The 12,167-nt window shown below is 40.6% G+C and overlaps 1 protein-coding gene across 2 annotated transcripts in view; it reads left to right on the plus strand.

Moving 5' to 3' along the window:
- Window positions 1–12,167, plus strand: part of BMPR2 (bone morphogenetic protein receptor type 2) — an 81,479-nt gene that overhangs the window by 6,456 nt on the left and 62,856 nt on the right. The gene's annotated exons all lie outside the window — the stretch shown is intronic.

A 12,167-nucleotide genomic window follows, 5' to 3' on the forward strand; every position in this document is an offset into this window, starting at 1 on the left:
TGGTGATGGATTGAATGTAGAAGTTGAAGGAATAAGCAGTTGAAGGATAAAAATCACGACTATGTGCCTTTCCCACAGGGTGGATGATGTCAGTGGATAAGAAGAGGGGGGGCTTAGGAGAAAAGATAAGCTCATTCAGGGGCATATTGACTTTGTAATGACAACAAAGCATCCAAGTGAAAAAATCAAAGGGGCACTTGGACATGAAAGACTAGATGAAAGAAAAAAGTTTTGGAAAGAGGTAAAGCTGAGTGTCATTAGTGTACAGGTGGTTCTGAAAGCTGTGGGATGTAATGGGGTCACCCAGGGACAGTGTAGAATGCTGTAATATAGGTTAACTGTTATATAGGTCAAATGTTCTGTGATTATTGTTGCTGATTCCAGTTACAGTGCTTGGTTTAAGAACAGTCCAGTTTAAGAACGATTTGGTTTACAAACTCTGCAAAACCAGAAATAGTGTCTTGGTTTGAGAACTTTACCTCGGTCTAAGAACAGAATCCGAATGGTGGAAGGGCGCCGGCAGCATGAGACCTCATTAGGGAAAGTGTGCCTCTGTTTAGGACTGGTTTTGGTTAAAAAACAGACTTCTGGAACGGATTAAGTTCATAAACCAAGGTACCACTGTACAGTACTTAATTCTGTTGCTGTGGGATACGGCCATCCCTTCATGCATTGCTTCAGCCTGATGTCACTTTTTCCTGGTTCTTTCTTTGTTAATGGGAGTAAATGTGGCTTAACAGCAAAAAACAAAACAAATATTAACTCATACTGATAATAGAGATGCTTACATAGTATTCAAAATTGATTGAAAATGTTTGCATATATGTATGTGTGTGTGTGTGTGTGGGTATAGGTGTGTGTATATATATATATATAATGTCCTGCCTTTTTAAGGGTCTTTTTTCTTTGCTAAATAAATGTTCTTATCTCTGATGACATTTTTGCATTTGAATGGTGAATGATTGTGTGTTGAACAGGGAATATGCTGTTAATCTTTTTTTAAATGTGTACAGTGTATGCTCAGTTCTACATTTCCCCCATATTTTGGAATATATTGCAGAAAAAGCAATGGGAGGAATTCAACATCATGCTCTTCTGCTTGTTCCATCAGCATAAGAATATCTGCTTGCCAGACTGAATGATTCCTCCTCTCCTCCCCCTACATGCTGTTGAGAGTTTTCTTCTTCTTTTTTCAAATAATATTTATTCATTTTATAAAAATGAAAAAATACAAGATACAAAAATACACAAAAGAGAACAAAAAATACAAAAATACAAAATATATAAAAGGAGAAAGAAAGAAAATTCATATTTATAACTCTTATGTCTTAACATTTATGACTTCCTCGTGTCCCCCTCACTGTGTTTCCTTGTAAATCATCTTTAGTAATTTATATATCATAATTCTAGTCATCTTATATATTCTTAACATTCATTTCATTTCTTATTTAACATTTATACCTAAATCCTAAATTACATTAACATTAACCTATCTTTCCTCTACAACCTCTATATACAGTACTTCCAAATCTAGAGAGTTTTCTTGATCCTGTAGATCAGATTGGGGGGCAGGGAGACTTGGGGAAGCCTCATTGCCCTTGGACTGGGTTTTGCTAGCACACTGGGTTAGATGAATGTGGACCAAGGAAGTGTGTACCTGAAATACTTAAAACAAAATCAATGGGGGGGTGTCAGGCTTGTAATGAAATCCACACAATTTACTAGCTTCCAGTGATCTGATGGAGAGCTCTATCTTTTTGCAGCAGTCTACGCATTTTTATGGTCTTGCAGCCTGCTTGGTTTCTATGCTGGGCTCACTTGATTGTGGCTGGTCTTGTGTTGTCTGTTTCCTTACTGAATGGAAGGGGAAAGTAGATGATGGGGAAAAATAAAGATGGTATAGGAGCCCACTGCCCCTGGCCAGCAATCACTGCTAGAGCACTCGAGGAAAGTGGAATAAGAAGAGAACAACAGCTACGCGCCCATTAATCCCAGTATTGAAGAGGACATGGCTGTTATGTCCTTCTGATGTGCCCTCCCCAAGAGGCCGTGCGAGGAGTATTTCCATGGCGGGGTGCGGTGGGCAAACGGTGTCTGCTGTGCCAGCCAAGTCCTTGCCACCAAAGCGATGACTAGCCTGGTGCAGCGGGCTCCATTTGCCCTCCGCACCCCACCATGAAACACTCCTTGCTAAGCTGCTCTAGGAGGGCACGTGAGAAGGACGCAACAGCCATGCCTTTGCAAGGCTGGGTTCCTTCTCATGCCGCCCTCTCTGAGTGGCTTTGTAAGGCTCAAAAAGGTACACAGGGCTGGTTTGGGCAGGACGGCATGAGAAGTGTGCCCCCTGCCCAAAATGTGCCGGGGGCGATTGCCCTGGCTACACCCCACACTACGCCCCTGTTTTAGCCCACTACTGGCCATAAAAGGAAAATGGCCTGGGACAAAGCTAATTGATCCTTTAAGTTACCGTACTGGAGATAAGCAGTACTGGAGCCAGTCAAACATGCATAAGACCTTTTTTGAACACTAGCTGGCAGATGGAGCTATAAAGACAGGTTGCATGGAGTGATGTTGAGTCCGTGGCCACATTCCAGTGATCATATCTTTGCATGTATCAAGACATACATGGTCTGAAGGCTGCCACCTTAGTGAAGCTGCGGTAAGTAAGTTTGGTTTGGGTATAGGCCTGAATAGGAGATTCTCTAGGAACTACATATGCACTGCCTTAGGTTCTATGAAAATATATAGGTGGAATATAAATGGAAGAAAATAATAATTTAAAAGATCTTAAGCCAAATATGAACAGGGCTTGTGCAGCCACACACAGATGTTCACTCTTCTTTTTGTGTAATCTGGGAAACAAGCCAGGATGTCTTCAGTTTCCTATAACTCCCCGTTATATTCAAACTGGAAAGCCGTGTTAATGACTTCTAAACAAGTTAGAATATAGTTACAGGTAGGTAGCCGTGTTGGTCTGACGTAGTTGAAACAAAAAAATTTAAAAAAGTGCTTCCAGTAGCACCTTAGAGACCAACTAAGTTTGTCATAGGTATGAGCTTTCATGTGCATGCACACTTCTTCAGATAGAGTATAAGTTAGAATATAACGTTATGGTTTTTAAAGCCATTTACAATGGTTTCCTGGTTCTGGTGTAGTAGCCTTTGTGTGGGGCTTGAGATTGTCGGAATGCATCCCCTCTTGTCTTCCAGGCATCCGGCCCTTTTATGTGCAAACCATGTATATGATTCCACTGGAGGAGAAGCACCTCAAACCTTCCCCTACCCCCATTGTCTCCATAGAGTCCATACACAGGTGTGGCTTCATGTGGCCAACAAGTGTGAAGTTATCTTAGGCAGTGTTTGGAATTCTCCAGGTGTCAGGCGCGTTTTGCAACTGGTGCAAGTCCAATTGTGACCACATGGAAATTTCTGAATGCCAGGTTGGTGATGACTGACATCTCTATTTGGCTGACGGCACTGTGGCAGTGCCAGGCAAGCCAGGTGACTCGGATACAACAAAAGACACATGTCTTGTGTTTCTGCACTGTCGCACAAGCCAGATGACTCGCATAGCAGCAAACTTTACTTCTATACTGCTGTGAGAGCTGCAACCCTAGGCACACTTTCTTAAGGGTAAGAAAGACCCTCTCAATGTGTTGGGGCTCACTTCCAAGCAAATGTGCCGAGGGATAAAGAGGGGCAAGTGTGTTTGCCCTCATGCCTACACCCGCAAGCTCACCAAGCCCCATGCACCCGTCTCTCATGAGGCGGTTGCTGGGTGCCTCGGAGCAGCCATGCTGGGCCAGCCAGGGCACTCCAAAAGGTGCTTCTCCCACTCCCTCCTTCCTCCTCCCTTGCAGTATTAGTTCATGTGCTTCAGGGGAGAAAAGATTACTGTAATTGGTAAAATGTGCAACTGAATTGTTAAATATGTTAATATTGATGATAAATTTTTTGCTTTGCAACCTTGAAAATAATGGTGCCTAGACATTATGTTATGGCAACCTCAGCCAAGGTTTAAGGTGCCAGTTGGCAAATAGCTTACATACCTGAGTTTCTAACACAAATTTTAGGACAATGGGTATAACTGGTAGTTCTGATTCCTCTTCAGTGCCTAAATCTAGGGCATTTTTTTTTTATTTCACGGCTCTCCAAACCATTTAGACCATGTGGGTCTTGGGGCAAAGAACATACCGTAGCTATCTGACTTAGGCACCCACCCTGCCAACTGGAACATGCCCTCAGGTGGGGAACCTGCAAGGTGCAAGTACCAGATATTTCTTGGGGATTCCTTCTGCCTCATTGTGCTTCGCTTCTCCAATAACTTCAGTATTAAGATGGGCTTTCTAGGTAAGTCACCTTCTCCATTCCCAGGGTGGCCTGCCCTGGTAAATTCGTTCTCTTTTCATTTGAGGAAAATAGCTAGTGCTAGAGGGAAATAAATATTCACTAACCAGACAGCAGGGCTCTCTTGCTTTATGTTAATGTCTCTTGTGGTCATCTTCAGGCAGACTTTACCTCCAAGGCATTCAGGCCAGCCTTTCCTGCTGTTGCTGTTCATGCGAGCACTCTCCCCAGAAAAATTGTGGACTAGCTTTTAATCTTCCTCAGGAATATCTACCTAGGACACTATTCTGGTTTCTTCTCCCATTGGTCTTAACCACACCTGCCCAGCAATGCCTTTCTTCCACTTGTATCTCATCTGTCAAGGTTGAATAATCACAAGACAAGAGGATTGTTTAATCTCCTGCCTGGGCTCTGGGGCTAGTAAAGGTCCATTGGACTCCTCCCCAAATTCTTGGGTGTGGGGTAGACATGGACTATTTTTAGTGTCCCCTTGGGGGTGCCTAGCATCATGAACTATTTAAAACCAAATGTACAATTATATATTTTAGAGTATTCCTGAAAATTAAAAACATAGCATAATACTTAACTTTTAAAAAACAACAACACTTGTTCTTCTTCTCAGTACTTTTTACTTGGGGTATAAAATGGATTTCAAGCTATATCTAGAAGTGTGTCATTTCCCCTGCAATTGAGCAAGGGGAAATCTACCAAAGTCAGCAATGGAACAAGATAGCTGAGCCTTCATTCTAGTATTATTTAGGTCCCATAGTGATGCAACTCCTCTGATTGCTTGCGGCTAACAGGAGGTATTATCTTTATTAAAACATAAAGTGTCTTGATGCAGTGTAATTCAAACACATTTCCCACACTATAGAAATATGCAGAGAATGACATGTAGAACAGCTTTCAGAAAGCAGAAGCTTTGATCTTCTCTTTTAAGAGTCTGCTGAGATCCCAAAACTTCCAGGAAGGGTTTAAAACCAGTCATTTTATTTTGTTTCATATTTCAGCATAGCAAGATAATGATGAAATATAGCAATCCATTTTGTAGAGATTTTCTAGTCTTTTCATAGTAAAACACCCTAGAACCTCTCTTAATTGTTTTACAAATGAACACTTAGGTAAACTGGGATTTGGGTTTACCCTAGAAGAGATATTTTTAAATTACTGAAACCATGTTGATATCATTTAAATTTTAAACTACTTTTAAAGCAAAATCTCCTTATAATGCTGTAGCTTGGGGTTATGGTATTCAGTTTAGAAGCAGATTGAATTTACAGGCTTTCTGGTTCTCCATTTGAAGAACTGGGACTGATTTTAAAATTGCAGAAATAATACTTCTGCACTGTCCTGTCTAGAGTGGGTCATTCCAGGCAAAGCAAGGCAAAGCAAAGCAAAGCAAACAAAACCAAGCAACCTTCTAACATGTGAAAACTTAGCATACCTGGAAGGTGATCTCATCGTTTGTGAAAATTTAGGTTCACAGCAGTGTTGGAAATTTGTCAGGCACCAAGAGTGTTTTGTGACTGGCATGGGTCCAATTGTGACCAATAGAGATTTCTGGATGCCAGGTTGTTGACTGACATCTCCTTCTAGCTGTCCCTTCCAGATTTCTTAAGCAGGTAAGCAGAAGAGCTTATTTATTGCATTTATATCCCACCTTTTTCTCCAAGGAGTATGGCTCACCCTGCTTTCAGTTAATCCCTATAATAACCCTGTGAGTTAGGCTAGGAGGCTGTAACAGGCCCAAAGTCATCTAGGATTGAAATCCTGATTTCCCAGGTCCTAGTCTCACGCTCTGATCCAGGGGTCAGCAACCTTTTTCAGCCGTGGGCCGGTCCACCGTCCCTCAGACCATGTGGTGGGCCGGACTATTTTTTTGGGGGGGAGGGGAGAATGAACAAATTCCTATGCCCCACAAATAACCCAGAGATGCATTTTAAATAAAAGCACGCATTCTACTCATGTAAAAACACCAGACAGGCCCCACAAATAACCTAGAGATGCATTTTAAATAAAAGAACGCATTCTACTCATGTAAAAACACACTGATTCCCGGACCATCCGTGGGCCGGATTGAGAAGGCGATTGTGCCGCATCCGGCCCACGGGCCTTAGGTTGCCTACCCCTGCTCTAATCACTACACCACACTGACTTCCTACAGCCAGTGTCCCATAGCAGAAGTATCTGCTATGGGACAGCTATATAAATTAACTAGGTAAGTAAATATGGGGAAAGCAAAATGTCACTTTGAGAAGGATCTGAAATTTTTTTCCTTGAAACTTGAATTTGTTTTATTCTGGATTCCTTATTTGATGTTTCAATGTGTTGTAAACTGCTTTGGGATTTTCTTTTTGAAATATAAAGTATATAAATGAAATGAATAACAACAAGAAATTCCATTGGGGGGGAATGGTGCTCATTCTGTTGTGGTGACAGTAACCCAGGTTTAAGGTGCCATTTGGCAGTTAGCCTATATATCTGAGTTTCTAACACTGGTTCACAGGGTACTTCATGGACAGGCTGTTTGTTGACTGATTGCTTAATCATATATGTATGAATACATCTCACAGCAGGTATTGATACCTAACAGTACTTCTAAACGGTGTGGAGAGAAACACTGGGCAATGAATGGCTACAGTACAACTAACTCCAGTGGGAGATTGGTGGCAAACCTAAGTTCGGGGGTGGGGGTTGAGAGAGGAGGTTGCAACACATGGGGAGGGTTAAACTTTACTTCCTCAATATTCCTGTATACCATTTAAACTTGAAAATTGCCAACAGAGACTTAATTTCCATACAGGGTTCATTGTCTGCACTGCAGTCACAATGAAGATCACCCCCATCTGGCAATTAGAACTGGGGGGAGGGGGGCTTCAGTACAGTCTGAATCCTATGTGTATGTGGGAACAATAGATAGAAAATGAGAGTCTATATATTTGTAAGAAAGAGAGAACAGATCTCCTACAGTGTTAATAGTTTTCTAGAAGAGGAAATTTCAGCAGGTGTAATGTGTTACGTAAACTACACCTGCTCAATTTCTTTCTATTACACAATTATTGAAAGTTTAGGAATCCTGCAATCTTTTGCATTTCGGTACCCTTGTGTGGGCATCTGTGTGTTGTGTGAGTAGGCGGCCATAACCGGAGCTAGTATACTGCCCTCAGGTGGGGGGAAAATCCCCCACCCTTGGCATAATCTTGTATATCTCATTAGGATTAAGTTACTTTCATTAAGCCATCTTGACCTTTGCCAAAAACATTCATATTCTAGTTGATGAATGACTTGATTTGCCTTGCAATATTCAGTGTTTTAGTTTCTGTGTCAAGGTTGTAGAGTAAGGTTTGCTTTAGTTGAGGTTCTATCCTTCTTGGAAACAACTAGCTTAACCTTAAAGCACATATATTAAAGCACATATATTCACAGTTTAAAAATAAAAAAATTAAACACAAATAGCCTTCAGAGGTACTTTATAAGAATATATTTAATAACTATTAATGTACCTGCACTGGAAGTTCTTTTTCATAACTGAGATAGCAGGTTCAGAAATTTTACCAAAATTTTCCTTGTGAAATGCCAGAATCTTCCTTATCCCTTTAACTCCAAAGAAAGCAAAACTATGTACAGGTACCGGTATGTTGAACTGAAGTAGAATGACATTCCTTCTTCATAACATCATTGCTATTAGGCCTGCTCAGGTGTTCACCAAGAAGATACACAGGGAGGACTGGGGCTGTGCATGCTAGCCTTTCTTTGGATGTCCCCAGCTCCAGCCTGAGCTTCCTTTGGGGCAAAGAAGGGGGAAACTGGTACAATAATTTTAAGTTGCCAATTGTCTTTTTTACTTTTTTCATCAAACTGTGGATTTGTGTTCACAAAGATTTATATATATATATATAATTTGGGGACAAGGCAAAACGAAGCTCACATTCCAGTGAGAGCCAGTGTGGTGTAGTGGTTAAGAGCGGTAGACTCGTAATCTGGGGAACCGGGTTCGTGTCTCTGCTCCTCCACCTCTGCTCCTCCACATGCAGCTGCTGGGTGACCTTGGGCTAGTCGCACTTCTCTGAAGTCTCTCAGCCTCACTCACCTCACAGGGTGTTTGTTGTGGGGGAGGAAGGGAAAGGAGAATGTTAGCCGCTTTGAGACTCCTTCGGGTAGTGATAAAGCGGGATATCAAATCCAAACTACTACTACTCTTCTTCTTCTTCTTCTTCTTCTTCTTCTTCTTCTTCTTCTTCTTCTTCTTCTTCTTCTTCTTCTTCTTCTTCTTCTTCTTCTTCCTGTCACTCTCAGAAAGACTCCAGTCAACACTTGTAAGACAGAACAGGTTAATCAGACTTCCAATTGCAGCAAAATTCTTGCCTCTTTCAGCATACCCAGGGGAACACGTCTGCCTAGGAATGTGCAAACAGGCAGGAGAAAAACTGTCCTAGGTCTAATCATCTTTTTTTTATTTTGAGGTAAGCCTCAAACTATACTGTGTGTGTTTCTCTCCCTCTCCCTTGTGATAGTACAGTGTACATCAAAATAAATGTGTTTTCGAGTTGTAGATGTCTGAGCTTCTGGATAACCTCAGGGCAAAATAAGCAAACAAGAGATCCATTCATGAAAAATGGAACTTTAAATTCAGGCAAGATGAAACTAGTACTCTAACAGTATTCTATCCCAGGCTTGCTGTTAAATGATGTAAGCCAGGCCCTAAAACTTGCAATTTATAATGAAGTTTCATCTAACCATCTTTTAGAAAGCTGTGTATTTGTATTGGGAAGGTATAAGGTTCTTATATGTATTGCCAATTCACTTCAGGCAGATTGCTAAATCTTCATCACTGAAGCTCCACTTCCTGGAATTCTAAGATGTTAAACACATGAGGAATTATTGTGGTAAAGAACAAGTGTTGCTTTGGAAGGCTAGGAATTGGTTGGAAAGTTCAGGAATGCAAAAAGTTGCAAAGTAACAACCATCTGCCACTTATGATCCCAGCTGTCCAAATTCTCAGTCACTACTGTTACAAATTGCCACTTAAAATCCAGTTGTTTTTTCATTTATATACAACGTTGAGACAAGTGTTCTAGTTTTAATTTACATACCCTGAAAATGTTTGTGGCCTTTGCAGTTTTGCTGTAAACTAACATATGTCTGTGATGGAATAGCTTTAATAATTTAATTTGGTAAACATGTAATTTTCTTACAGGCAATTTTGAATAGGACTGCCTCATATCAGGTTATAATCTTTGTCTTCCTAATTGCAGAGATTGTTTCATGGTGATAGCTGGCAGAATAAGGTATTTCTAAGGAATGACTTGCTTATTTTTGTTTTTGTGCTATAGTTACAAAACAATATGGAGTAAATAAATAATATAGTTTTAAAAGAAATTCTTTGAGAGCTAATGTACATTATAGCAGAGGCTTGAAGACTATCACAGATATATTTTTAGCTTTTCCAGGTCACTTCTCTGCAAGCAGGCATTTGATTTTCTAGACCACATTTCAAATTGTGCTGCACTATGAAATTTATTTTAAGATGGACAGATTTATGCTGGGAGCTTTTTCAGTCCTTTTCAGCTCATCACATTACTACTTAAAATGGAAAATAGTTCAGTTTATTCTAGCAATAAAGCATATGTTATTTTATAAATACATACATGATTTTAATACATAAAATTTATACTGAAATTCACCTATTACTTTTAAAAATAGCCTGATGTCAAAATGTTTGCTGATTATTGGAAATGTAATATGTAATAGAATGCAAAATACTTCATTGTTTCTTTTCCACATATAAAGTTAAACTCTTTTTACTCCACAGGGTATTGTGAATAATGGCTCTAATATACTGGTTGTGACCATTCCGTATTTTTCTTCTTATGTTTGGTCTCCCATTATTAATAAGCAACTTCTAAAGGTAAAGGTAAAGGGACCCCTGACCATTAGGTCCAGTCGTGACCGACTCTGAGGTTGCGTGCTCATCTCGCATGATTGGCCGAGGGAGCCGGCGTATAGCTTCCAGGTCATGTGGCCAACATGACAAAGCCGCTTCTGGCAAACCAGAGCAGCACATGGAAACGTCGTTTACCTTCCCGCTGTAGCGGTTCCTATTTATCTACTTGCATTTTGACGTGCTTTCGAACTGCTAGGTTGGCAGGAGCTGGGACCAAGTTCATTTAAAAAAAAAGGTATTGTTTTCTAGTTTCTCTCTCTAGAGTAGCCTCTTGTTGCCTCTTCACTTGTGTGCTACCTGTCAAGATCCAGACAGAATTTTCATTACCATCTTTCTATACTCCTCCATTTCCAAATGTGAATTACCACATTTTCTTTACAGCTTTGTGTGTTTCACTGAATTTGCGGGGCACATTTTATTGTATCATGCAATAAGAGGCAATTATGTGTTTGGCATTGAGTATATAAGTAGGGTGTTAACATCATTCACAACTTGCTGCCTTGCAAATATACCCATATGATACACGTGTTAGTCACATTCACACACTACTTCTCAGGCATACCCCAAAAGTGATAGGTGTACATCGTTAAGAGATGCAGGTGGCACTGTGGTCTAAACCACCAAGGCTTGTCGGTCGTAGGGTCGGCAGTTCAAATCCATGCAACAGAGTGAGCTCCTGTTGTTTTGTCCCAGCTCCTGCCAACCTAGCAGTTCAAAAGCATACCAGCACAAGTAGATAAATAGGTACCTACCCCTGCCGCAGGAAGGTAAATGGTGTTTCCGTGCACTCTAGTTTCCGTCATGGTGTCCCATTGCACCATAAGCAGTTTAGTCATAGTGGCCACATGACTCAGAAAAGCTGTCTGTGGACAAACGCCGGCTCTCTCAGCCTGAAAGTGGAGATGAGCACTGCAGCCTGTAACTGTTCAGGGCTTTGGACCAATTATATTTGGAGACCACAAGTCATTCTCTCCTCAGATTTCACAGCTTATTCTTGATGCATTCCTACAACAGAAAATTTTCTTATGGATTTGCTGCTAACTAGGCTCGTTGTGTTTAAATTCTCTCTGTTAGTAGTGCTAGGGTATGATTTAGTGTAGTTAAGAGAGTGGTGTGAACAGGCAATTTATTAAAAAGTCTGACCTCTTTTAACAGCAAATAAATTTTGCCTTGTGACCTCTTTATATAGATTCTTTAGTTGTGCAATCCTATGCATATTTACTCAGAAGTCCCTCTGTGTTGTTATGCTCAGATAAGTGTAAATAGGATGGCAGGCCTTATTTCATTCAGCATTCAAAGCAATAATTAAATACTGGTATGTTAATTCCTAACAATAAGGGCCTGGTTTTGTGTTTTGCCCAGTGGTTGATTTAATACTTTATTTTATGTTCTGTGTAGCGTGTTAAAAATGTGCAGAAGGTATTAAATTATATAATAGTAGTAATTTCCAGAATAGTAACAAATAAAGATTGTGAGCTGTGTGTTTTATTCATTTACAGCACCTAGTGTATATTACATGCTTCCACAAACGATTAAAAGGTGCAACATACATACTCTTTAGCAGCCCTGACAAAATGGTGGAATATACAATATGAGTGACTTAGACTGTTGGCATGAGTGGCCCTGAGCAGACTCTTCTGCTTTGTAGAGCCCACATGGCTCCTTGGTGTACTCCAGAGCTCATGGCAATGAAACAAGCTGGGAGATGGCTTGAACGCAAGTGGAGGAAAACAACAGGTGAATGCAATTGGAACACTGGTGAGTGCTCATTTTTGAGCCTACCCAGTGGCAGTGAAGGAAGCAAAGAAGACATATTTTGCTGCCTCCAATACATAGCCACTGTATTGTTCAGCAGAGTTTTTCTGAATAGTTTGGGG

The sequence above is a fragment of the Zootoca vivipara genome, chromosome 1 (assembly GCF_963506605.1).
Source record: "Zootoca vivipara chromosome 1, rZooViv1.1, whole genome shotgun sequence".
Lineage (NCBI taxonomy): Eukaryota > Metazoa > Chordata > Lepidosauria > Squamata > Lacertidae > Zootoca > Zootoca vivipara.